We start from the raw sequence: 26200 nt of genomic DNA, 5'->3' as shown, positions 1-26200 counted from the left end.
AATCACAAAGAAAGCCAGCCACCCAGACTTAAGCCTTCCTTCCCCACCCATTCACAAACCCTTGTCCATCATTTCAACTTCTGTATTCACTCACATGCCTCACACATGGCTCTAAATCATTGGACTGATTGACTGTATGAGTAAATGCAGTCCAAGTAACATACTTACAGCATCCTGGAGATGTAGCAAATGCACAGGAAATGTCAAATACCACCACAGCTTCCATTTCTGCTTTTCCCTCTAGTTCTCCATGAGTCTTACTGGATCCTCAGGGGTCGTTGGAGAACAGCCTCATGGGTATGTTTTCTTGACTTTTCTAGAATTTCTGAATGAACTATAGGAGCCTCCCCAGGAGATAAGAGGCTAGAAGGAAGAGTTTTCCTCTATGAGGGCTTAAACTCTCATCCAGATCCACTATACCCTAGAATTTCAGAGGACTCTTGAACACCAACACGTTATGCTTAAGCAAATTGAGGCCCAAGACAGTAAAATGGGTTTCACCAAGCTCCCCAGTCTGTCAGAACCATGTTAGGACAATGCACTTTGCTGCAGTTACCTCCTATGACTTACATGTAGCCAGTACATCCAACAGGCACTCAGTAAATGCTTTCACAAAATGTATAGTGGGGTCAAGAGAAGTAAACTCTCTTTCAGAGCAGTGGTAAGTTCAAAATATGCTATAATAAATTCGTTCATCCATACAAATTAAAATTTGTTGAATCAAGAGGATTTTCTTTGATTTTTTTACAACTAGGTATTTTTTCCCCCAGGTGAGAGTACACTTTGTTTTCCTGGGTTACACAGGAGCACTTAAGCAACAGAGTTGAAATATCTGCTTTAATTTCTAGTCTAGGAAAGGCAATATAACAGAGGGAAAAGGCAGAGACCTAAGGGCTAACTCATCCTAGCTTCTGAGCTAGAACATGTTACTTAAAACCATTTCACATCAGTGGATCATTAATTGCCTACCTTGCAAGCTTGTTGTGGGAGCCTAAGACTGTGCCTAGCATAATGCTTGGCACATAGTAGGATCTCAACAAACATGTTTTTAGTAATGTTAGAGCTTGTCCTTTCTCTAGTCGCATGGGACAACTGACTTTGAGCCCCATCACCCCCACCTCATCACCCCTGCCCCATTCTAAATCTATTTCTAGGTCAGAGCTTCAGAAGCAAAGCAGATCATGAGGGCTGTCTTCCACCAAAATGATGAAGCCATGTTCTGGTCCAGCTTTAACTCAGGCTGTTAGGGAGCTGGAGAAGAATGATGCTTCACATATCAAGAGCAAACAAAAGAGGAGACGGGTAGCCTGAGCTCCAAAATTCAAACCTAGACCAAGCAACAATTCCAAAACAGCCTCAAACTGGGGCACAATGAACCATTATGTAACCAGAAGGCTCCTTTATTTATTCCATTGGCAAACATTTCCTGCTTGGTTTTGTATAAACATGGGTGCAGAATTTCCTAGCAATCGTATCCTCTATGGGGCCAGCTATCATTACCCTGTTTCATCAGAAGGTTGACCTCATTGTTTTAGCACTTCACTTCTCCCCCTCACACCAGACACTTTGGTGAATTGGCTCCATTTAGGGATGAGGGGTTAGGTTCAATGCTTCTGGATTAACAACACCACAAGGTTGAATTGTCCCAAATAGCATCAGCAATGTGAAAAAAAAAACCCTTCCCCCAAAGAACTTGAAGCTCAAGTAGTTCCTCAGCTTTTCTGAGAGGTGGAAAGAATGCAAAGATACATAAGGGCTTTATCCAGGTGGGGTTCCGCCTTGTTAAGTCTATGTGTACATGAGAGAACTTGGTATGCTCCAGGAGCTCTTCTAAGAACTTCACAAATATTAAATCATTCCATGCATATACACAATCCTATAAGAAACACACTATGTATTCCCATTTTACAGATGAGGAAATTGAGGCAGAGGGGATCGAGATGGTAAAGTTAATAAATGACAGTTATAAATAGCAGTTAATAAAGTGCAGGCAGGTGAGCTCTAGACTCTGTGGTCTTATCCACTATGCCATACTACCAAAATACAGTTCCTAAGAAAAAGGAAGTGAAATAGATTTGAAATGTCTTCCATGCCACTCCAGGCACCTGCCTCACCAACATGCTCCTTTCACATGACAATAAATATATATTGAGAACCACCATGTCCTGGGTTATGTCCTAGTGATTCAGAGCTAAATAGAACATGGATCCTGTTCTCTAGACCAATATGTTTGCCACTAGCCATATTTACCTAATTAAAATTAAACAGAATTGAAAATTTATGTCCTCAGTTGCACTAGGTGCCTTGAAAGTGCTGAATAACCACACATGGCTAGTGTCTAGTGTGTTGGATGGAGGGTATAAGTATAGAATATTTCCATCATTGCCGAAAGTTCTATTAGAAAGCAATATTTTAGACTTTTGCTATTCAGGGAGCCCTGAACCAGCAGTATCAATCACTAGGAGCTTGCTAGCAATGTAGCATCTCAGGCCCTGCCTCAGACCTACTGGATTAGAATCTTCATTTTAACAAGATTCCCAGGAAATTCATGTGTACTTTAAAGTTTAAGAAGCCCTACAGTCTAGATAGAAACTTCTTTCTGCCTATAATTTCTATTTTACCAATAATCCCCTTAACTCTTTTTACTGCATATACACACATACACACACATGCCTCATTATTCCCTGCTGAAGTATTAATTAATAACTAAGATGTTTATAATCAAATAGAATGATTCTTTCCTCCCTGGAGCATGTGCCTTATAATAAGTGATTTAAAGAACGAAAGCTGTCCAAATTAAAGGAACAAAAAGATAATGTTGCAGTGACAGGCAGTGAGTTCTTTCTGATATTCCCTCACACTCCTAAATCTAAGGAGAGTCTGGGCAGAAGAACTTAGATGGGATGGAAGAGTGTAGAGAACCTGAGTCTGATTATCAGACCATGTGGATGCCAGTCTTGGATCTCTTCTAAGTAATTGAATAGCCTTGGGCAAATTACTAAAACCCTTTGGAGTCTAGGTTCCTCACCTATAAAATGAAGGAGATTGTGATGGTCATTTCCAGATCAAAGCCTCTTTATTCCAATGGAGCTGGGGATAAAGGAAGCAAAAGGAGGAAGAAGTGGTCCTTTGAGGTGGGGTGTCAGCCCTGGATAATGGTAAGGGAAGGATTATTTTACTCACATATAAAGGAATCTCACTATAAAGAATCTTCCTTCATAAGCAGAATTCAGTATGGAATGGAGTCATCATGGACCCTGTATCCAATAATTTGAGGCTTATTATGAAGTGTCTCCTAAAGCTAAATTGATTTCCTTAATGATTTCCACCCCTCTCGATAGCCACACCTATTACCATGTGACTTTGGGGCTCCTCCCATCAAGAGTATGGTCTTCCCTGCCCCTGCCCCTTTTAGTTCTACCACAAAACTTTGTAGTATCCTCCTCCGATTCCAGGAATGGCCTCATGACTTGTTTTAGCCAAAAGAAAGAAGGGAAACGATGGTGTACAAATTCCAAACCTAAACCTTAAAATGCCTTGAGTATCTCCACCTACTTTCTTGAGCCTGTACCATTACTCAGCAAGCCCAAGCTAGCCTGCTGGAGGATGAAAGACATGAGGAGAAGAGCTGAGTATTTGCAGCTGACCCAGCAAAGGTCATCCCAGATTAGCCAACATCCAGCTAACATACGGACATGTGCGTGAGTCTCCAGCCAAAATCAGCAGAGGTGGATTGGCTTACCAATCTTGGCTGAGCCTAGATGAGTGAGCCATAAATGTTTAATTTTGCATGCCACTGCATCATTGTAGTAAGAGATAACAGGCATGCTCCCTATCGTGTCTTCCTAAAGACGGAATACATATCTGTGAATGAAATCATCATTGTACCAGCTAAACTCTTTTCATCCATTTCTAATTTAATGCTCACAATTACCTTGTGAAGTGGCCTCTTAAAAATGAGGAAATTGAGACTCATAGAGGTTAAATTATTTGCCCATAATCACATGGCTTATAAGTGTGTAAGCCAGGATTTGAGCAAAGTTGTCCAACTCCAACTCTGACCCAAATTTTAAAGCCCCAATGCTATCTAAACACTAAACAATGCTATCTAAACACAATGCTATCTAGAAACTTAGTATTTCTAAATACTAAGAAATAATAATAAAAAGAAGTCTACATGAGTTTCCAGAAGTTCCTTTGTTTTTTGCTCTCTTTAAATTTATGACACCATTTTTATAAGAAATAATAATAAAAGTTACACAAACATGTAATCATGTATGATTACATGAAAAGCCTCTGGTCTGATTATTTGCTACTAAAGAGTTGGGTGAGCTTGAACAAATCATGGCTCTCTATGCATCAGTTTCCTCAACTGTAACAGGAGGAAGGTGAATACATAGATTTGTATTTTTCTTCTATTCCAACAATCCATTGTTCTATAAGATTATGAGTCCAGTTCTGTTTAAGTCTCTTCTGCCTGGGATGGTAGAGGCATATCTTAGAGATTTCATGGTATCATTCCTAAAAAACTTGGGACACAAATCCACACTGGAGTTCTACAGTAATCTCCTCCATTCCCTGCTTGAAGTTAGATGAGCTGAGTTGGAAATTCAAGAATGAACACAGGATCCAAAGTATTCTCAAGAGCCCAAAGCCAAAGGAGCCTGATGGGTCTTTCTACCATAATGACTCTCTCCTAAAGCTTATGCCAAGCTGGGTGGGTGTGGTGGGGTGGATAGGCCATTGGGGGGCAGTGAGGGTAGGCAATAAAAGGGATGAGATAGCAAAACTGTACATATACATAAATATTGATAACTAGCAATAATAATAATAAGCAACATTTATGAAATGAGTACAAAGAGCTAGGTTCTTGTGGTTGACCTGGAGATGCACCACACAGACCTCTCTTCAGGGAGGGCTTGCTATTCGCCTGTGGATGTGCCTTCTACACACAGGCTCCAGCTACCAGCCCCTTCAGGGTCTGCCTCAGCCACAGAGTCCCCAAGCCTAAGCCACACACTTTCTTGGGGCAGCCCACATCAAATGACAGATCTATGAAGAAATTTAAAGGAGTGGTCCTCTTGACCCAACTCAGGTGAGCTCTGGAAGGTTATTGCAGCTCTAGAGTTCATGCCTGGTTGCCTGAGGCTTTGTCAGACCTGCACCATGGTTTAACTTCTTTATCCCAGTTGTACTCCCTAGACCTTGCTTTCACAGGCATTAATCTTTTTTTTCCCCTTTTTTAAAGTAGACTCCACATGCAACATGGGGCTCAAACTCTTGACCCCAACATCAGAAGTCACATGCTGTACTGACTGAGCCAGCCAGGTGCCCCCACAGGTGTTAATCTTAATAAACATCTTGCATCTCAAACTCTGCCTCGACATCTGCTTCCAAGACCCAAAGACAAATTCACTATAAGAGTTTGTGGTTATAGTAGGTACTGAAATCCAATCCATTCACCAAATGAATGTTCTATTTTGTTTTCTTGTTAAAGAAATAAAAGATAGAAAGAGGAAGGAAGGAAGAAAGGAAGGATAGGGGGGAGGGAGGAAATTAACAGAAGTTATGCACTTCCCAAGATTTACAACTCACTATCATAGGCTCCAAGAAAATAGATTTTGTGACACTTTTGGACCATTATGGAAGTAGTCAGTGGTCAACTAACCACAAGCCTAGATGAGGAAGAGAGAGATGGAAACTTCTCTCTGTTCTCATATTGCTAACAGTCTTTCAGGTTCTAACAGGAGTAGAAGTAGGGCAATAAAGGAGAGACTCAGGGCAAGTTGGAACATGAATCTCAGTAAGGTCTACGTGAGTTTCCAGAAGTTCCTTTGTTCTTTGCTCTCTTTAAATTTATGACACCATTTTTATAAGAAATAATAATAAAGAACGCATATTGATCTTTTACTGTGTAACAAGTAAATGTGCTAAGAGCTATACAATATTATATCAGTCATCACTCACAACAACCCTAAGGTAGTGAGGTAGGAATTATTGTTCAACAACTACTCACTCTGCCTTCCTCTTTCCATGGGAAAAGTATAATTATCCACCCCCTCAGTGTTGAACTTGGCCATATGACTTGTTTGACAACTGAAATGTGAATGTATGCAAGCAGAGGGTCTGACTGAAATTGCTAAATGGTTTGGCTCATTCTCTTGTGTTCCTGACATCCCACTTAGAGAACCACTTCTCTTTCAGCCTGGCACCTGTGGAGGCAATCTGAACCCAACTGTCAGCTAGAACAGAGTTGCACAGTTGATTTACAAACCCCTGGAGGAGAAAAGATATTTATGGTTATAAGCCACTGAGATTTGGGGACAGCTATTTGTTACACACCATTATTGTAGTAAAAGAGGACTGATATGGACAAGTTCTATACTTACTACCATTTTCAGATGAAGAAATTCAGGTACAGAGAAGCTAACATAGCTATATTAGTGGAGAAGCTGGAATTTAAACCAAGCAATAAAATTCTAAAACAGTGTCCTTAAGTCCTGTTTTATATTGCATATTCAGTGCTTAAGATAAATACTGTAATTTCATTCTATGTGAAATGCAGCACTTTTTTTTTTTGTTTGTTGTTGGTTGTCAAATGATTCTTTATTGAAATATTTTCTTTTGTAGTTCTTAACTGGCTGGGCACTCCACTGTACCATTATTGATGTCATCTATGATGTCATGAGGGTGGTGGTCATCAACATTGCAGCCTACAGATTGGGCAGTCCCCAGGATCTCTTTAATGGTTCCAGAGAGTTCTCCGGCTAAAGACTGGTGCCGCAACTGTTGGTCAATGTTGGCAATCTCATCAAAAGTGAAATTTCCACTGTGCTTAATGTCTTTCTGCTACTTTCTGTCTGTTGGCAGTTCCTTGAGGGTTTTGATAATCAGGGCAAAGGCAGAAGGTACCACTTCAATCTGGGCCTGTCTGTTCTGAGTGGTCGGTTTCACTGGAATCCTCAGAGCCTTCCAATCACTGGCTGCCTTGGTGATGTCATCACCACCTTGTTTGGAGAGAGACTCAGGGGGCCGATCTTTGGGGCCAAAACAGAAGTGGCTCTGACTTCCCCACTGGTGCACCTCAGGTACATGACTTTGATCTCGTTGGGGTCAAACTTAGGCGGCATGGTGGAGGTGGCTGGTGTCCAGTGAACCCGAATTTGGGATGACTGAAGTCTATTGCACCTTCACCTTCACCGAGTCAAAAGCCAAAAGAAGCTAAAGTGCATAACTTCTATGTGTTAAGAGATCCTTGAATTCCACCTCAAATCAAGATTGTTATTTTATTTCCTGGGTCTTTTTAAGCATTCTCAGATGATTAATGTCTATGAATGGGCCAGCATTTAATATATGATTACTATGAATATTGTAACCAAAGAAATGACACTAAAATGTCCAATCATTCGTTCAGGAAATATACACATTATTTTCATTTTCAAGAGATAATGAGTTATTATTGAAAACACCTGGTTTTCTTATCAATGGAAAACTCAGGGCAACTCCAACTTAAAGAGAGATGAGGAACAGTTGAGAACAGGCATATGTCTAAGCCTGTGTGCTTTAAGAGATTTAAGCCATTAAAAGAAAGATATATAAACGAGGAACTGTAACTTGCATTTAATTAAACACTTAAATTAAATAATTAATTATAATACTTTCTTTTTAATTTTCAGAAGTAGCAGTCACAAAAACCTTTCCTCTTATTATTTCACTCTCACAATCAAACTTTTCCTATATGTACTGAAATGTATACAGTTTAGTCTAATGGATTGTGTGAACCCCCCCTTTTTCTTCATTTATTGAATTTAGACTTTAAGAAATTCTTGAAACTTCCTGGGGAATTGCAAGACCCCAACAGAACTTCCATGCACACCCTTTCTCAGAACAACTCCATCCATCATCCCCTGCCACTGTGGCTGCTTTCACAGCCCTTAGAGAAGATAAACTTGTGACCCAAGCTGGGAAGTTGGGACTGACTCATGCTGAGAAGTTGAGCAGTATAAAGGGCATCTGGTACTTTAATTTATTCCTTCAGACTTCCCACTGCCCTTACCAGAAGCTTACTGCCACAGAACTCCAGGCTCTTTCAACTCAAACCACTTATACACCTAGCTAGAGATGCATAACTATAAAAGTTCCAAACCATTAGTTTAGATTCTTTCCAGACCTCTTCAGAAGGTCTGCCCTAAAGACAGTGACATGCAATAAATGACCTCAAAGGTAACATGCCATGAAATACTTACTGGAAAGATGACCTAGGATGGAAGAGGCATAACAAAGAAAGGCATTTTAAGATTCTGCCCCTAATTCTCTGAAAGGCATCTTACCTCTTTCAGCCTGTGAGTACCATGAACAAAATGGCAACATTAATACTGTTCTCCTCACCTCCATGCTGGATGAACAAACTGTCCTTCTGTGGCTCTCCACGGGGTTTCCCATCATGGCTTGCAAAAAGTATCTGAAAAGATAAGAATATATATTATAGTTCCAAAGTAAAACAAAATGCCTGCCAGTTTTATAGATTCAATACAAGGTCTGCACTAAGTCCAGCACTGCACTGTGCATCATGAGAAATGCATAACGATGAAGCCTTCCTCCCTCCATTCAAGTTGCTCACAAAGCAGATACTCATTCAGCAAATAACTGTAAATCACAAGCTCAAGGTGTGTCCCAGCCCCCAAGGAAGAATAAGGGGGCAAATCAATCTATTATCCCAATTTCAGGACTTCGGAGTCTACAAGGAGAGAGAAAACAGACACTAAGTTATTCTAATAAAAAACAAAGTGATGTGTGCCTAAAAGAGACCCAGATAATGGACAATAATGGATTAAGGAGAAAAGAAATTACTTAGAAATAAGGGGGATGACTTATTTCGCTTAGCATAAGTCAATCAGAGAAAGACATGTATCATATCATCTCATTGATATGAGGAATTCTTAATCTCAGGAAACAAACTGAGGGTTGCTGGAATGGTGGGGGGTGGGAGGGATGGGGTGGCGGGGTGATAGACATAGGAGAGGGTATGTGCTATGGTGAACGCTGTGAATTGTGTAAGACTGTTGAATCACAGACCTGTACCTCTGAAACAAATAATAAATTATATGTTAAAAAAAAAAAAAAAGAAGATAGTAGGAAGGGAAAAATGAAGGGGGAGGAATCGGAGGGGGAGACGAACCATGAGAGACTATGGACTCTGAGAAACAAACTGAGGGTTCTGGGGGGGGTGGGGGGATGGGTCAACCCGGTGATGGGTATTAAAGAGGGTATGTATTGAATGGAGCAGTGGGTGTTATACGCAAACAATGAATCATGGAACACTACATCAAAAACTAATGATGTAATGTATGGTGATTAATATAACATAATAAAATAAAATTTTAAAAAAAAGAAGTAAGGGGGATGGATCAGGGAGGAACTCTCCACTGAGGGAGCTTTTGAGGTGGGTCTTCGAAGATAGGAATTGGACGTATGGAGACAAAGGGAAGGCACTCTAAACAGAAGAGAATTTTATTCAGATGAGTAAAGGACACAGAATGGGAGTGTATGGAAATAACAGTTCCCTCAGACTCAACTGTAGGAGACATAGTTGGCACTAATGGGAAATAAGATGGAAAAAGTTGAGAGGAAATTTCAAAGGGCCATGACGATGAGGCTCAGGAAGTTGGCACTTATTCAGATTCTCTTCTGCTGAGTTCTGGGTGTTGTGAAGACAGAATGGGCAATGATCCAGGATACTCTCCTGTGTGACCAGAACAGCCTGCTTTTATCTAGTTGACATACTGGAGTTTCTGGATAAGATTTCATTTGGGGGACCACATATGAAACCACTGCTGTCAGCAAATTGAAGCTGTGCAAGGTTTTTAAGAGGGTCTGGTGAGTCAGAAGATCAGATGCCAAAAGATGAATCTGGTGGTAGCAGTGTGTATGGTGGATTACAGGGAGGAGAGTGTAAACTTGGAAGGATGAATTAAGAGGTTGTTAAACATCCCCAGGTAAAGGACCTGGGGACCTGAAGTCAAGCACAGTGGTGTGGGAGAGGAGGCTGGACACTTAAGGAGCACAAAGAGGTCAACATTCTGGGCCTTGGAAGCAAGTGGAATACACAGGGAAGTCAAGAGTTTTGAGTCTAGAAGATGGGAAGCCATCACTAGAAATAAAGAACACAGAACACAAGACAAGTTTGGAAAATGAGAAGCCAAGTTCAGTTGGGGAAATATTACGTTTGAGGTTCTGGCAAGATTTCCAGAGGGCAAATAGTTTGGTGAGAATGTCTTGCAGGCAGTTAGGGAACAAAAAATCTCACTGGATAAACACACACATAAGAGATGAACACATTAAACAGTTATTCATATACATGGGGTTATTTTTTAATGAAATGAAAAAGCTCATTCCATGCCAGACTCCACTTAACTATTTGCTTCCCTGGTTTATCTTCCTGATCCCCAAATATGTCAGGTACACAAGTTTTGGTCCCAGACCCTCTGTTCTTCCTGCTCCTCATTCTTCTACTCAGAGATTTATTTACTACCAACTTCAAAATCCACATTCCATACCTTTATTTCCAGCCCCAGAGCTCCAACTGCCTGCTAGAGATGGCCACGTGGCTTGGGCATCCCAACCCAATCAAAACAAAGATGAACTCATCTATTCCTCTCCTCTGTAACTGGTGCTTCCTCCAAATGTCCCTATTTCTTTGAACAGGGACTTGAAGCTCTGGTGCCTCAGACCTCCCCTCACTCATATTGTCCTAGAATAGCATTTTTCCAGCATGTCGTTCCCCTGCTCAAAAGTTTTGGAGAGCTCCTCAATGTGGACAAAACCAAAGCCAAGCTTCTTTATCTAGATTTCAAGGCCATCCATAGGTCCACCCCAAATTGCCTTTCCAACCACAGTTCCCACTGCCTCTCTGCCCAAGCCTGCTCTGAGGAAACCATCCTGAACTTGACCCTCAAGCATGCCTACCTTGATTCCTTCCCACCTTCTCAAACATGTTGGCATACCTTTCTTCAGCCAGAGATCATTCCTCCCCTGCCCATTCTTCACCTGGTGTGTACCCATCCTCCAAGCCTTGACTAAAGTCCCATCTCATCCTGAATCCCTTCCTTGTCTACTCTAGGCCAGAGAGGGTACTTCCTCTGTACTCACTAAACAAACCAGATGGTGTTTGCCTATCTATTTCCTCATGTGTGATATGGGGTTATAATGGTACCTATGTCATAGGACTGTTTTGCAAATGAAATAAGTGCTCAATAAATAATTATTATTATCAGGATATAAGTAGGAATAAGATATAGTCCCTGACCTCAGGAGCTCAAAATCCAAATGGGATTTTGGGAAGACAATAGATTGGGGAAGGGAGATACAGTTAATAGGACAATTCTTCACTACTCATCTGTCTTTTCCAGGATATAAGGCATGGTTCTTCCACATAATTGGAAGCCTTAGACAAAGTAAGTTTAATATTTAATGAATAACTCTTTGGAAAGTGTCTCTTATTTCCTTGTGGTGCTTTTTACTTCTCCTAGGAGATTGTGTACTAAATAATTCTATTTTCACAAAATTTACATTTTAATTCCAACCGTCAAAGATTTTTACTCATATGATTCCATTTCAAAATAATAGTATTATTATTAATAGCCTGATATTTAATATCTTCAAGGGATAAGTCCTCATCCCTATGTGCCTGCATATCACACTCACACACACACACATCCCTAGCTGTCCAATGCATATGTACTCAGAGACTTGAAAAAAGCACTGAATCTAGAGAAGGAAGGAAGAAAGGAAAGAAATTCCAGTCTCAGCTCCATCTCTAGAAGAGGAATTGAGTACATTAATTATCTTAACCACGCCGCAGTCTACTCATTTGTAAAATGTATACACTAGATTGTGGCTCCCAGTCCGGGTTGATCATAGATGCCCATCGAGAGAGATTTGTAAAAAATCATGTTCCTGATTTCCAATCTGGACCTGCTGGGTCAGAACATCCAGGGGGAGGATCCTGGAAATCTGTACCTTAAAAAAGCATTCCAGGTGATTATGATAGTCAATCAAATTTGGGAATCCCTTTCTCAATTCTGATTCTTCTCACATTAAAGACATATTCCTCTCCAGAGAGCCTCCAGCAACCTGGAGTCAGGGATCCAGGGCAGACAGAGCATAACAGTTCTAAGACAGAAGCTAAAATAATGGACAGAGTCTCCTCCCTCCTAGCTTTATGCTCAGAAACACCCTTTCCTTTCACTTCTCAACTGTGGTTTCTGATCAACATAAACATCTCAACCATTTATGATTCTTTCACAAGATGCCTAAGAGCAAAGAAAACACTTTGATTATTTTGATACCTCTTAAGCACTTAAAGCCAGCTTTGAACATGTGACATAAAATCTCCCTAATGAGATAATATTGTTGCAGTTGGTGAATTCGATTTGAATGAGATGCATATCTTCAGTTGTTTCACTTACTCAACTGTGTTATTTTAAAATCTTGTTGAGTCCTCCCTGTTTATATAAAGATACATTTAAGGAATTATGCTCAGCTTTACTGGCTTTGATGGGGCCTCTTCTATAAAATGCCACTTTGCTGGGGCTTTCACTCAATCAGCTTTAGAGGAAACTTCTTCCCACTCTCCCAGGGGAGCTCCAGGGCTCTGCTTTGCAAAATCCAGAGTATAAATTTTTCTAGAAGAGAAAAGCTCTTTTCTAGAAGCTCCTACAGGAGCTTCATAGGCAGAAAAGTTTCCAAACTCTGAACTAATTTCTAGGAAATATATTTGTTCACCAAATATGACCATGTGCCCTTCCCCATACCATATGACTGGTTCCTATGTACAAACAAACAAAATGACCGAAATTCTCTGAAACTAACTTTTAAGATGTGTGCTTCTTTCTCCCAGTTTGCAGCATTGGAAAGCTGATCCAAAGGAACCCTATTTTCTGGTTAAAGGCTCTCAGCTTCTGGAAACTGACTGCCTGGCTTCATCTTTTGCTAACTACATGAATTTAGGCAAGGTACTCATGCTCCTTGTGTATCCATTTACCTGCCTGAAAAATAATAATAGTGCCCACCTAAGAAGTTTCTGTGAAGTTTAAATTAGATGTATATAAAAGGCTGAAAATAAATCCTGCCACATAGCAAATACCCCATGAGTGCGGTTATTTCTTCTTACAGGACTTTAGCATTTTGAGGCAAAATAAGTAAAAAGAGTTCCTATATCCCATCTGTCCCACCACCTCAGCAATAGCCCGTTGTCTTCTTGAATGGTTTGACTTTGTCTACACTAAGAAGCCTGTTCAACCAGGTGAACAACTGCTCAAAGAGAGACTTGAAAGAGCTCCCTTGGATGACTGTCACTCTTAATTGAAGGACACAATTTTGTTCACTCTCTTTATTTGGTATCAAAGGGACACCACTAGCCAGGTTCCATATGCTCCATTCTCATGCCATTGTGAAGCCATTTCTAATAACTTTTGTGCACCAGCAACATCAGAACACCATTGCTTCGGCTCATCCCCTACTGCTGCCATTCTGGAGGTGAGGAATGCACAGTTCAACCTCAGTTGACCTCAGTGGTTAACATCCAGTAGACACCCAACAAATACTTGAATAATTAAAATCTGCCCTCCCAGCCCTACCTAATGAGGCACACAGACTGTAGCAAGGCACTCTGAAAAACTATCAGTCTCTCAGATTGTCCTTCAAAGGGCAGAAGAGGTAGAAAGGAAAGAAGAGAGGGTTGGGGTTATAAATACTTTGCCATGAAAAGCTAGGGATTGTGATATCCACTGGAAGGGAGAACATGAGTATGAAGTGGTGGGCATTTAAATAGGATTCCATCTGTTCTATGCCTAGATTCAAGTTTTTATTTGACACGGATGAGAACACACAAAACCTTATGCCATTTCCAGGAAAATGACAGGAGAACTACCCAGGATTCTGAATGAGTTACTTGACACAAGAGACTGACAAGTCAAATAGTTGGGCACATTTAAACAGTAAAGGGGTTCCCTGCACCAGAAAGCCTTGAACAACATCAGCTCCTTGGCCATAGGGAGTCCTGTGCTCATTTCCTACTGAGCAAGATAGCTCTGTGTTCAACAAGGGCAATGGAAAACCAACCCATGCAGAGTCAGTTTGCTGGCAAAGCTTCCAGAAGAAAAGCAACTTATCACTGAGATGATGAAACCTAAAATTTCATTGATTTAAAATGGGTGTTGAGAGTAGGACGATGTTTCCTAAAACATGATTTGGAGAGATGATCTTCATTTACTTCAGAGCCATGCATAATTAAGCTAAGACTGTAAGTTATTTTCCCTCAAGTGTTGCATAATGTTCAAAGCATGTGGCAAAGAGTTAGCTCTTTATGGAGTTTTTATTACATCCTGTTCATTGGGACACAAAACTCAGCCTGCTCCCAAACCTAATATCATGGTTAGAATTCTGATATTTAGAAATGTAATGAACCTTCAATATTTAGTTCATATCTGGGAGGAAGGGGAGAATGAACAGTTCTACACAGGAAAAATAATATGAATTATTCAGAAGAAATGACTCCATAATAGCTTAATCTGCTCTGTTTCCACATATTTGTAACTGATACAGCTTCAGGAAGTAAAGAAGTTACACCCATCCTAGTTTTAACTGAAAAAGCCCATGGCATTCTGGGAGTAGTCTCTTCTTATCAGTGTTACTTTGGGGAACACAATAGCTCCTAGGTAATGCCAGTCATTGGGAGATCAACCAAATTGTGAATTCTCTACCCCGAGACAGTGGTTTAATTAATGTAAAAAATCTCCAATATAATGGATTCTGTTATTCTCAGGACATAAAAGAAAAAGGATGGCATCTACATTTCAAAACATGCCCATAAGAGCATCATTTACTATTAATAAAGTTGCTGTCGGTGCCCAGGAAAATGACCTATGAGTGAAATTTTATTTATGCAGAATTTGTTTATTGACTACTTACTTTTTAGTCTGATCTATGTTGCACACAGCTTAATATGCTGATCCTTTCTCTGTGTTCTTAGTCTGTTTCTCCTGGCCATCTCTGTCACCAGGGCTATGCTGCCACAGGAAAATGTGTATGTTCTTGGCACGGCTGTCACGTGGATAAAGAAGGGAACAGTGGAAACCCGAGCAGCACACAATTTTGTATATAAAAACAAAACGAGTCACAGATACTGAAAAAATATATTACTTAGGACAAAAAGTAAAGCGACTACGGATTTAGGAAAGAGCAGAGGCTAAAGGAACTGAGATTGGCTCCTCAGGGTGGTTGAATGATATACAGACAGTTCCTCCATCACAGTTCTCTATCCCCAAGGAGAAAAGAACCAAAAATTGGCTTCAACTTATTCCAGAAAGATGTCAGCTTAGCTCTTAGGACGAATTCTTGGTGAATAAGTTGACACGTATCATGTTAGGTTACAAAGAGAAATCTTGTAATCTCCCTCCAAGGAGATGTTGAGACAGGAAAAGCCCAGGAACGTGCAAGACCATTTCAAGGGGCCGATTCACCCGGAGCCAGAAGAACATACCAGAAGACTTCCTGGGGTCCTTACAGGCTCAGGGTTTTCTAATAATTCAACAAACACGAGGCCATAGAAGTGTCTGATCTATACTGAGTTCAGCAATTTTGGCAAATTCCAAATACTTTTCCTTCTTACAAATGAGGTTAACAGCAAGAATGGATTTTACAAGGGCATTTTACAACCAATCAGCACCTCATGGGATGGGATAAATACCTGCTTTTTCCTTAATATGGTAAATGGCTGGACACAGTTTAAAATAGAGCCAGAGCTCCGTGCAATTAAAAGAATTGGTGGTGGGGGGGGGGGACCGCGTCCAGAATAGCCATGTAGAATGTCAGCGTTTCAGGAAGAGAGTCAGTGGACCTTGTGTTCACTGGGGAGTTTCACTGGATTCTTTAACCAAAGTCAATCTGCCACATTGAGGAAATGCAGGGTCAGGCTTAATGCTTTTGGTCCCAAGGGAAAGTTGTCCAAATGCCAGAATGTGAAGGAGAAAGAAAAGGAAAATTATCTCCTTTTCTGTCAGTGCTATGAGCAGTGACTGAGAAGAAAATGATCCCATGCTAAGGCCCACAAAGAGAGAGCCTACTGTCACTTGTCACTCTCTCAGTTGAGACTTGTTCCTGCCACACTAGAGACATGCATGGCAACCAGACTCTCAGTGAAAAAAAATTAGAAATTTTCTAATTCAAAGTATGCATGCACACACACGCATCTCAAAATATCACACCAGCTAAAGAAGACCAATAGCCCAAGACATCTTTTTTCCTTCTCTCATAAGAAAGTCACAATCCAGGCAAGAAAACCAGCTGAAGCGTAGTCCTATCTCAAGAACTCAAGATAGTTGCCCCAGTTTACCCTGCCCTGAAATGCAAACTCCTGCTTCCTCTCTAGGCAGCCACTTCCCAAAGAGACATCAGCAACCCTCTGTTTGGGAAGAGATTTCAGTAATCTGCCTAATTGCTGGGCTTCCAAACAGCTTTTGACTCCACCACAATTACACCTTAAAAATCCCACACCTAAGCCATGGAATTTTTAAAGACAATTTAAATCCAAAAACTTGGGCCCATATTACTCTGCCAAATAAGTCATGTATGTGGAAAATGAACCCCCTGTTGGAAAGCACCAGGCTGTGCCTAGGTGTGTCACTAGTCTATTCTCTTAACTGTTCTTTTTTTAAAATCCTTTTCTTTTGTTCTTTTACTTCTCTTGGTACTAAATGAAAAAGAAGAAAGCTTTGTGATCCCCAACTTGAATGGAGAGCCCCCTATAAAATAATTCATATCATGTGGAAAAAAAAAAAAACAACCACAATGCTATCCACTGAAGTAAAAATGGAAACTTTGTAAATGGTTACCAAGCAAAGACAACAAAAGTGTCGCCTTTCAGAGTTGATAAGAGATCATGAGGATGAAATTGTGCACAGCACTTTGAAAACTAGAAACCTTAGTCTTAGGACCTCATTCTCTTTTTAAAGCAAATAGCTCTGAAAGCTTGCTGGATCCAAAACTGGCTCCATCATATGCCATGATTTTGATCCATGACACTCTGAAACGATTATTGCTATAATCAAATACACATTGATTACTTACAGTGCTGTATGCCATTTACACTTAAGGAAAATAATTCTTAAAACATGTCACCACGAGGACATAATAAAATGAACCAATCCTGAGCAAAAGTCATGTTCTTTAAAAACAACAAATAAATAGAGGAAGAAGTATTTTTGTCTGAAAGCTCACAAAATTGCAAACAAGGCAAGTCAATAAAATTTCTTCCAAACCACCTTTCCCTACCCCTGGAAAGCATTTTATGAGATAATGAAAACCTCTAACATTGAGTGATGTGATTAAGTAATAAAAGGCTGGATTTTCCTTCCTATGTAACCCCACAGGGTGCTTCCTAGAGTACTGCAAAGGTCTGTATAAAGAGTTAACTGTGTGTTGATATAACACCAGATTACAGGTGTTTGTTAAGGGAGATCCCGCTGAGATTTTTCTCTAGACTGGTTAAACAACGGCTTCATTCTCTCTCACTCTAATGGGCTGGTTAGCAAGCGCTACCCTTCCTAGAAGGCTCTGTGCACAGGGTACATGGGTGCATTGCTTCAGCCTCAAGTCTGCAGAAAAAGCAAGCTTGCACACTTGAAATCTTGTGAGTAGAAGAGAGAGCTTGCACAAAGAACCAACTTTCCCTCCACATGCTTCAAAGGAAACTGTGGGGCTCACCCGCTGCAGTTATGCCAGTCCACTAGAGAAGACGTATGGCAAGCCACTGCCCTTGGGAATGCAACACTTAAAGTACAATGAATGTGCCCCTCGCCAGGTTTAATCTCACGCTGTCTCTCTGGAGGAATGGTGCAGGGCACACAAGCTCTACCCAGGCGTCTGCTCCGCAAGTTCCTGGTAACAAACAGGTTAAGCCAGCCAATAAATCAACCCTCAACCCAGGGCTTCATCACCCTACACCCTGGATGCTAGGAGCTTTGCAGCCATCTGAAATTTCTTCAATGGAACTATCCTGATGGACACGAACTCCTGGGTTCTGTCATCGTAAAAGAACTGCTTCCAACAATATTTATGAGAAGGTGCTTTCATGGCTCATCCTCATATTCTTCTCCTACTATTCCAACTGCTTGTATTCTAAATTCTTCTCCCATGAAGGCTTTCCATCAATAGGCTCATCTATATCTGCATGTGGTAGGGAGGTTGTGTGTGTGGTAGGGAGGCTGGCTTCTAGTTTTCAAAACTTTTTATTTTGAAATGATTTCAAGTTTAGAGAAAAGTTGCAAATCTGAAATGCCCTTTATACCAGCACATTTTAATATTTTTCCATGTTGTTTAATACCAGCCCACACTCTGTGTATTTCTGAACCATGTGACAGTAGGCTGTACATTTGATGTCTTACTCTGCACTCTGTACCTCAATGTCTATTTCCTAAGAAGAGTCTCTTACATAATCACCGTACAGTTCTCAAATTCAATAAATTTAACATTGATGTAATACTTTGTTATCTAATCTATAGTCCATATATACATTTCATCATGTGCCCCCACAATGAACTTTATAACAATTATGGTTCAGATAAAGGATCTAGTTCAGGATCACAAGTTACACTCAGTTGTCATGTCTCTATAGTCTCCTTGAACCTGGAAGCAATCCCCCAGCTTTTCATTTATTTTATAGACTAGCCTCAATTTGGGTTTCTCTGATATTTCCTCGTGATTAGGTTCCTGGGTTGCATTAGGGGCTGCAAGACTACATAACGATGTGTTCTTCCAAAAGTATCTCATCTCAGAACCCATGATATTCATTTGCCTGTTTGTGGTGATATTAATTTCTGTCACTTGGCTAAGATGCTGTTCCATGTCTTCACTGCACAGTTAACTATTTCCCTTCTGTACTTTTAGATGCCTTGCAATTATGTAAGTATCCTGCTCTTCGTTGAGCTTCCACCTCTAGATTTGGTACCTATTGATGATTGCTGCCTGAATCCATTTTTATTCTAGTGGTCATGTGCTTTCTTTTTTATTTAAGTACAAAACAGAAACTTAATTCACTAAACACCATCACAAGGTAGGAAAAAAAAACACAAAACCCTTAGATTGCATTAGCACACTACTTACCAACCTTCTTCATCCACAGGGTCATGATGTCATAAAAATGAAAAGAGGAAAATATATACGCTACAAATGGGCCAGGTTTGCCACAACATGCTTTTCTTTTATCCTAGTTTCTCCAAAGGATTCCCATCCCCAGAAGTGAGAGAGTCTGAGTCTGAAATCATGACACCATCTTCTACTCCTTTGATTCAATATCAAGCATTTTTCATTATGATTACACGCAGTCACTAGTCCAGGGCATTTCCTCCCTTTTGTTTAAATTGCCTCTAGAATAAACATCTCAAAACTTAGGATGGCAGCCAACGGAAGATAATCTCTCAGGGGAAAACACTGGAATCCTCACAACTTCCATCAGTAAGAAGCAGAGGAAAATGACAAGTTGCCATTCATTTCCGAAGAAATTCACTTCACAGTAAAGTCCTCACCTTCAGTTCCATGGAGTGAGAGTTAAAATGTTAAATTTTATGTAGGGCAAATAAGTCATAACATTTCCCATGGAAACAGAAACACATATGCATACATTATGTATAAAATTTACACCCATACACACTTTTCCTTTTAAGAAGAGCTCCAGGGACCTCAGAAACCTGATATGTTCATTATCAAGAGAATACTATATGATCACATGAAATGAAACAAAGTGGAACCTACTGGTTAGGGGAATCTTTAACTTATCCCCTCTAGGGTTTACCTTGTTCACTAAAAATAAACATATTTCCTTGAGCACAGATGGCAAATGTGAGGTGACAATTCATTCTCCAAGAAAGCATGCTACTTCCCAAGGGGCAAATTCTCACTTCAAGGTGTGGAATATTCACGTGCTTAAAACAACTCTCCAATCTGTAGGCCTACTGAAGTGAGAATTATCTAGTAAACAGGGGTTTGACTGAAAATAAAAAATAATGAAGATAAAGTGACCAAGGCCAACATACAGATGCTGATATGACCAGTCCTACTTTCCTCCTGACTAACTAGAATCTGGCGATAGGAGTTACAGCTTATCATCTAACGGAGATTTGCTCGTCTTTCTTGTATTGATCTATAGTGTGTAAAGATACTATATCAAAATCCCCGTAGGCCAGCCAGGTGAAAAACACTGTCCATCTTCACAGAGTGAAAGCATATTGCACTGTGTTGTATGGCATCCTATCATGGCAGGTCTTACTGTACTTCAGAGCTGGAAGCAACGTAGATAGCATTTTACAGCTCCCTCATCTTATAGGCAAAGCAACAAAGACACTATTTGAATAAATGTTCAATTAATATGTATTTAAACTTATTTAAATATTTATTTGTTTAAAGAATCTTTATCAAGCCCCTACTTTGTTCCAGGAACAAGGCCAGGTCCTAGATATATGATGGAGAACAAGACAGATATAATCCCTATCCTCACAAATATTCCAACCTACTTGTATGGTATTTATTGCTGATAAAAAAAAATCATAGTTTATTGAAAGCTTTAATCAGATAGATCAGCAGTGCCCCATAGAAAAACATGAGCCACATATACAATTTTAAAATAGCCAGTACCATCTTTGTTTAAAATGTAAAGAGAAATCAGTGACATTAATTTAACAATACACTTAATTTAACCAATATCTCCAAAATATTATTTAACATGTAGTCAATATCAAAAGTTATTAACAAGATGTTTTACATTCTTTTTTCATACCAAGTTTTCAAAATCCAGTGCGTATTTTACATTTGCAGAAATCTCAATTCAGATGCTAAATTTTCATCAGAAATATTTTATGTGTTTAGATTTCATAAAAGTTTACAGCTAAAAAACGTAGATTGACAAATTCAAGTTATTCCAACCATTCTTAAGAGTTTACCAAGAACTAAATCAAACAGGATTTATGCTTACATTTAAATTAATTAAAATTAAATACAACTAAAAAAATTCAGTTCTTCTGTTGCACTAGCCTCGTGCCAAGTACTCAATAGCCCCACGGCGCCAGTGGCTGCCATATTGGTTATACAGCTCTGAATGATATCATTTTCTTTTCCTGGGAAATAAATGAACAAGGCAAGACAGGCATTACTACTGATGTTGTACATACGAAAAACAAACATGGCTTAGAGAGGAGGAGATGAGTCATCTGAGGCTGTAGGGACACCACATGAGTGGTTGAATAAGAATTTAATCCCAAGACTTCCAAAGCCCAATCATCTTTCCTCTATATCTTGCTGCATTAAAAGTGAATGTGAGGAGTCTTACTCTTTTCACAGCACTGTGTTAAGCCATAGAGAATCTGAAATGCCAGATTAATAAGTTTGGACTTGAGCCAGCCCACAGAGGCACACAGATGGTCTAAGGCCAGAATTGAGCCCAAATGTGTTCTATTGGTCAGGTCCATTATTTTAAAAACATCTGAGTTTGAGTATTTCTCAATGGGACACATATTTTTCCAGTTTCCCTCAGACCCCACCACCCCTTATTACTCACAACCATCCAGCTTCATCCACTTACTCTTCTTTTCTCTGCCCTTGATGCATTTGAATTTGACAACTCAGTGAGGTAATGGGTGCTATTAAGGGCTTTCAAGCTTTCAGATGATTAATCTGATTCTCTGTGCAAGCTAAATTAGTACCAGTAAAGACTGGAACCGAGAAGACTAGTTTAAGTGGAGTATTAGCCTTTTTTGAAGTGCTTTTTACTTCTTTCAGATTTATTACCTTCAAGTTGTCATTAAAGTATCTTTTGACTCCAAAAAGAATCTTCCAGAATGTCTTAAATTTTCAGTCAATGGCTCAAAAGAAGCTTCTAGTGAACTGATAGAACTACTCTCCTCCTCTCCCTCTCTCCATTTCTCTCTCTCTCTCTTTCACACACACACACACACACACACAGTTTGTCTACCTGAGGGACACCTGGATGACTCTACTGAATGCTTCTGAATTGAAGAGAAAGATATGGATTTTGAAAATGTAAGGACTTCTTTTTTCCTTCCCTTCTTGCCTGCTAGAAGACATTGGATGAAACCTATAACCTGTTCTTTTCTTGCCAAGTAAAAATTTATGCATTTTTCCTTAAGATTTTATTTATTTATTTATTTATTTATTTATTTATTTATTTATTTATTTAGAGAGTGAGCATGCACACAAGCATGTTGGGGGAAGAAGGGGAGGGAGAGGGAGAGAGAATTTCCAGCAGACTCCATGCTGAGTGGAGCCCCATGTGGGGCTCAATCACATGACCCTGAGATCAGGACCTAAACCAAAACCAAAAGTCCGACACTTAACCAAATGAGCTACCCAGGCACCCCTATGCATTTTTCATCTTTGCTACATCACAGGCTTCTTGAAGGGATGACCTAATGGTAGTTTTCTCACTCTTTCTATGAAAGAAACCATAGGAATGTTGCCTTGGACACTGTTGCTGAGGAAAGGAAAATGGCCCAATTTTGAGATGCATCAGTTTTTAGGGGCCCTTTGCAGGCACAAAATCAAAAGAACAAAAGCCATCAGTCAAACTAATTCTATCTAACTTTGTCAGTATGAGTTTATCGATTAATTTGATTTAACTGTGACATATTATATTTATCATAATTTGGGAAAAGCTCAGAGTCTGTTTAAGGCAATTCAGTGGAAAAGTCCAACTATATTTTTTGTAATTCATTTCTGAATCAGTTTTCTGTATCAGAAAAAATACTCTCTTACTTCAGTCTGCATCTTTCACTGATTGTATTGAGTAGGAGAATCTAATGCAGAGATTCTCAAACCTGAGATTAAGAGTTATGGGGTGGGGTTGGGGGACCAATTAACATAAGGACTTCCCGGCCCCAGCCCCAGAGATGCTAATTCAATAGGTTTAGAGCACCTAAAGTTTAACAGTGAATATGATACAGAAAGAACCTATAGATCACACATTGATAAATACAGGCCTAGCAATTGGCCACAGGTCATGATTCCTTTACCTGGGGTAGAGATAACTAACCTTATTGAAGATTACTTCCCAATTAAGATGTAGGAGATTGGTTGCATGGATGACTCCACGTAACGGCCTCCCTACATCCACAGTCTCAATAGTGTGACTCTATAGCTCCTCCACTAAGAGGAAGTCTCTCTTTCTACCTATTGAGTCTGACCTGGACTCATGACTTGCTTGTAACTTTGCAGTAGAAGTGTCAGTGTGCCAGCTCCAAGTCTGGGCCTCAAGAAGCTTTGCATGCTTCTCTCTCTTAGATCCTTGTCATCACCCTGTGAACAAGCCCAGATGAGTCTGCTGGAAGATGAGAGACAGCATGGAAAAGATCCCGACCATCCCACTCAAGGTGACCTTGGACCAGCCTATAGACAACCTAGAGAAACAGAGCTGCCTACCTTGCCCACCGCTGGCCAGAGATGCATAGTAAGCCCGGCCAAGAGAAGAACTGTCTAGCTGATCCAAGAGCAGTAAGTGTTCCTATTTTAGGCCACAGAGTGTGGAGGAGTTTGCTATGAAACAATAGCTAACTGCGGCATAAAGCTAAATCTTTACCATCTGTCCTTTATTCAGGAGAATGTGAATGAGACACTAATTCCTGCAAGGAGGAAAACATTTCTGTTATTTTAGCCAAAATAAATAAATAAAAATAAATAAATAAATAATCCATGGCCAAAATTTTACCAATGGATTTTATCATGGCCCCTAAGTTTTCCCAACACTGGTGGACCAAGGTGACAGCCAAGGAGACACTGTGAGAGAAGCAGTTAAACCCAGACGCTGAAAAATGTAATAGATAATAATAAAAATATAAAGTGACATTATTTAACAGCATTGCAAGATTAGAGACCCAGGCCAAAATAAAGGATTTTTTTTTTAGTGTTCCATCAGGCTCTTGCTGTCCCTCCACCATAAAAGAACATAAAGGTATAGAATTTGTTCTTTTATTTTTTTATTTATATATTTATTTTTTAAATTTTATTCTGTTATGTTAATCACCATACATTACATCATTAGTTTTTCATGTAGTGTTCCATGATTCATTGTTTGCCTATAACACCCAGTGCTCCATTCAATACGTGCCCTCTTTAATACCCATCACCAGGTAAACCCATCCCCCCACCCCTCTCCCCTCTAGAATCCTCAGTTTGTTTCTCAGAGTCCATAGTCCCTGATGGTTCATCTCCCCCTCCAATGTCCCCCCCTTCATTTTTCCCTTCCTACTATCTTTTTTTTTTAACATATAATTTATTATTTGTTTCAGAGGTACAGGTCTGTGATTAAACAGTCTTACACAATTCACAGTGCTCACCATAGCACATACCCTCGCCAGTGTCTATCACCCAGTCACCCCATGCCTCCCACCCCCCCACTACTCCAGCAACCCTCAGTTTGTTTCCTGAGATTAAGAATTCCTCATATCAGGGAGATCATATGATACATGTCTTTCTCTGATTGACTTATTTCTCTCAGCATGATATGTTCCAGTTCCATCCACGCCGTTACAAATGGCAAGATTTCATTCCTTTTGATAGCTGTGTAATAGTCCATTGTATATATATACCACATCTTCTTTACCCACTCATCTGTTGATGGACATCTTGGCTCTTTCCATAGTTTGGCTATTGTGGACATTGCTGCTATAAACATCGGGGTGCATGTACCCCTTCGGATTCCTACATTTGTATCATTGGGGTAAATACCCAGTAGCGCAATTGCTGGATTGTACGGTACCTCTATTTTCAACTTTTTGAGGAACCTCCATACTGTTTTCCAGAGTGGCTGCACCAGCTTGCATTTCCACCAACAGTGTAGGAGGGATCCCCTTTCTCCACATCCTCGCCAACATCTGTCGTTTCCTGACTTATTAATTTTAGCCATTCTGACTGGTGTGACGTGGTACCTCATTGAGGTTTTGATCTGGATTTCCCTGATGCCGAGTGATGTGGAGCACTTTTTCATGTGTCTGTTGGCCATTTGGATGTCTTCTTTGGAAAAATGTGTGTTCATGTCTTCTGCCCATTTCTTGATTGGATCATTTGTTCTTTGGGTGTTGAGTTTGATAAGTTCTTTATAGATTTTGGAAACTAGCCTTTTATCGGATATGTCGTTTGTAAATATCTTCTCCCATTCTGTCAGTTGTCTTTTGGTTTTGTTGACTGTTTCTTTTGCTGTGCAAAAGCTTTTTATCTTGATGAAGTCCCAATAGTTCATTTTTGTCCTTACTTCCCTTGCCTTTGGTGATGGGTCTAGGAAGAATTGCTGCGGCTGAGGTCGAAGAGGTTGCTGCCTGTGTTCTCCTTTAGGATTCTGATAGACTCCTGTCTTACATTGAGGTATTTCAACCATTTTGAGTCTATTTTTGTGTGTGGTGTAAGGATATGGTCCAGTTTCATTCTTCTGCATATGGCTGTCCAATTTTCCCAACACCATTTGTTGAAGAGACTGTCTTTTTTCCATTGGACATTCTTTCCTGCTTTGTCAAAAATGAGTTGACCATAGAGTTGAGGGTCCATTTCTGGGCTCTCTATTCTGTTCCATTGATCTATGTGTCTGTTTTTGTGCCAGTACCATACTGTCTTGATGATTACAGCTGTGTAATAGAGTTTGAAGTCCGGAATTGTGATGCCACCAGCTTCGCTTTTTGTTTTCAACATTCCTATGGCTATTTGGGGTCTTTTCTGATTCCATACAAATTTTAGGATTACTTGTTCCATTTCTTTAAAAAAGTGGATGGTATTTTGATAGGGATGGCATTGACTGTGTAGATTGTTTTAGGTAGCATTGACATCTTCACAATATTTGTTCTTCCAATCCATGAGCATGGAACGTTTTTCCATTTCTTTGTGTCTTCCTCAACTTCTTTCATGAGTACTTTATAGTTTTCTGAGGACAGATTCTTTGCCTCTTTGGTTAGATTTATTCCTAGGTATCTTATGGTTTTGGGTGCAATTGTAAATGGGATTGACTCCTTAATTTCTCTTTCTTCTGTCTTGTTGTTGGTGTATAGGAATGCCACTGATTTCTGTGCATTGATTTTCTATCCTGCCACTTTACTGAATTCCTGTATGAGTTCTAGCAGTTTTGGGGTGGAGTCTTTTGGGTTTTCCACAT

General features: G+C 40.0%; 1 long non-coding RNA gene across 1 annotated transcript in view; it reads right to left on the bottom strand.

Annotated features, from left to right (window-relative positions):
• Positions 1–26200, bottom strand: part of LOC116641518 — a 106086-nt gene that overhangs the window by 57855 nt on the left and 22031 nt on the right. The window contains exon 2 of the long non-coding RNA XR_004301195.1: positions 8389–8461. This is a non-coding gene — a long non-coding RNA (uncharacterized LOC116641518). The remainder of the gene's footprint in view (positions 1–8388; positions 8462–26200) is intronic.

Source organism: Phoca vitulina, unplaced genomic scaffold (assembly GCF_004348235.1).
Source record: "Phoca vitulina isolate PV1807 unplaced genomic scaffold, GSC_HSeal_1.0 scaffold22, whole genome shotgun sequence".
Classification (NCBI taxonomy): domain Eukaryota; kingdom Metazoa; phylum Chordata; class Mammalia; order Carnivora; family Phocidae; genus Phoca; species Phoca vitulina.
The sequence above is the reverse complement of the archived record's forward strand: the minus strand, read 5'-3'. Positions and strand labels throughout refer to the sequence as shown.